This window comes from Atta cephalotes, assembly GCF_000143395.1.
Source record: "Atta cephalotes unplaced genomic scaffold scaffold00001, whole genome shotgun sequence".
Lineage (NCBI taxonomy): Eukaryota > Metazoa > Arthropoda > Insecta > Hymenoptera > Formicidae > Atta > Atta cephalotes.
This window is the reverse complement of record NW_012130065.1, coordinates 6,487,076-6,489,788: the sequence shown is the minus strand read 5'-3', so window position 1 is coordinate 6,489,788 and position 2,713 is coordinate 6,487,076. Positions and strand designations below refer to the sequence as shown.

The following is a 2,713-nucleotide window of genomic DNA, read 5'->3' as shown; positions in this document are numbered from 1 at the left end:
TTAAAAATTGGTGTGCAGTGTAAAGTCATACTTGTCTGTAAAACAGATCAGTGATGACAGATCAATCATGAGCTAACTTAATCTTTATAATGTTTCTTCTAGTGTCAAATAGTTCTATTGGAGTTGAAAACAATCGTGCATATATGGAAAAACTCTTGAAAAACTATCGCATCATATTTGTATCTTGCAGAACAGCGTGAAGTAAATATGCACATAATTCAATAAAAATGTATTATAACGAAGTGAAAAGATATCTTATATATATTCACTTGTAGGTATTTTATACAGATAATTTCTGTAAAAGAAAAAGAATAGAAATATGTAGTATTACTGCCTACTGTGTTAGTTTGGAGCCCATTTTGTCAGACGCTCATTTTTTGTTTACGAAAAAATTAATTATTGTAAAATTGCAAACAGTATAAAAAAAATTGCTTATACTATTTGATGGGAGACACTTTTTAGTTTGTACTTATTATTTGTTTTCGAAGTTTTACTTTGGGTAGGTTTAAGAAATTATCTAAAAACAAAGTGTCGATATCGGAGATTTTTCTATATGTACGTGTATATCGCGATTAATTTAGCAATAATAGTATAATAAAAATTATACGATTATTTATATATTTTTAATAGTTCGTATTTGAGATTCAAATTCTTGAATCCTTCAAAAATATTTATAATTTCAGATAGTTATTTTTGATTTTAGACATCCCAAATTCTTGAAATCGTAAATTCTTGAAAAAATAACATTTTTAATGATATAAGTAAATAAGTATATGATTTTTTTACAAGCAACAATATGTTTTATTTATATATCAATTGATTTATTATTCTTAATATATATAAAAGAATCAAGATAAAATCATTAGTTGGATTAAAGAAGAGAGACTTACCATCGTATTGACTGCGATGCTGACACTGCAGTTAATATAATGGCAAGATTCTAATCCAGCAGGAAATTCAGCAGGAAAATAAGCATCAGTTTTAAGGATATCTTAGAATAATAAATACATATTTCAAAGATAAAAAATTTGAATGAGAGAATGGAAGTGACTCATTACCTGTAATGAAGTTACAATTACAACTTATTTTTTTGATAAGTTTACTGATAACTGCGTCACTTTTTTTGTAATTGTAACGATTCCGAATTTTATAGTTACTTTTATCGTTACTTTGTACACGATTAGACACGGTTCGATTGGACACAAGCCACTTATAGCGCTTGAGACTAGAAAGCTCCTAGGCACCCATCCGTTGTGATTGTTATCGATTTTAAAAAAATAATGAAAAAATAATGAAAAATTTCTCAAGTAACACTAACTATAACGAGTTATTTTTAAAAATCGGAAATAATAGTAATTTGTTACTTTTTCTACTTTTTCTATTTGATAACGAATAAGTATAATTTGTTATGTTTAAAAAGTAACTTTCCATTCCCTAAATTTGAATATAAGATATTTTAAAGACATTATATACAGATGTATTTCGAATAATTTTATAAGGCAATTCTTAAAAATGTTTTTAGCTCTACAATATCAGATAAAAATATCAGTCTAAAAGAGCTAATATCACTAAAAAATTTTCGTCCTAAATATGTTTTGGAATCATAAAATACAAAAAATAGCAAACTATTTGGCTTATGTAGAGCAATTTTTATATTTTGCTGCAGTTTTAGGTAAATAATTTTTAAACGAGTAAATGGATCTAAATGTACTTTTGTATGAATATTTATTAAAATTTTATTAATATACATAAAAAATTGGATTTAATGCTTGTATAGTCAAACCATATATTTAAGGCTTCTTTAAATTTATTTTCAAAAGTTCTACGAATTATTTTAATATTAAAATAACTCAATGTTAATATTAAAAATGTTAATATTAAAAAATAAGATTCAGACTAATAATATATAACAAAATATATTATGTCCAATGATTTTTGATACGTATATATTATATAATAACGAAATATATTTTTTTTCTATAAAAACTACATTTATGTAACTATATATATAGCTAGTATATACATATGTAATAATAAAATAATTTTATTTATTTCATCATAAATTACAATATATATTAGTTACATGTTTACATGTAAATGTAGCTTTTATACTAAACAAAAAAAACATATTTAAATTATATAATCCATTAGTGAAAAGGAAGAAATAATGCATTACAAGTAAATTATTACAATGTTCAATATGTATAGATAATCATAATAAAAGTAACTCATCGATAGAGTTCGACACGAAGCTAGGTTGGCCGAGCGGTCTAAGGCGCCAGACTTAAGTTCTGGTTCCCATCTGGGAGCGTGGGTTCGAACCCCACACCTGGCAAATTTTTTGTTTTATAATGCATTTGAATTAAATTGATCAAAGAATTATAGTCTTATTAAAAGTAATTCTCTACTATTTATTTTAGTTAATTAAATTAATAAAACATTTTTATGATTATATGTTATTTTCAGGTTAGATAGTTTCCAAAATTGTTTTATTTTAAAATATTATTATATTTTTCTTAGTTACTATTTTTATTATTGTAAATATAGTTCTAACAAATTTTTTAAATAACATTAACAATACAATAATATAGCATTATATTCTTGATATAATTGATTTTAATATTAAAACAGGAATGAATTTCTCCTCTAAGAAAGTTATATTTTTTCAATATTTTTTAACAATCTTTTATTTTAAAATTTATCTTTACAATTA

At 23.6% G+C, this 2,713-nt stretch overlaps 1 non-coding gene across 1 annotated transcript; it reads left to right on the top strand.

The window, feature by feature from the left end:
* Positions 1–2,251: 2,251 nt before the first annotated feature.
* Positions 2,252–2,335, top strand: Trnal-uaa. Its single transcript has one exon. It is a non-coding gene; the product is annotated as a tRNA-Leu (tRNA).
* The last annotated feature ends 378 nt before the right edge of the window (positions 2,336–2,713 follow it).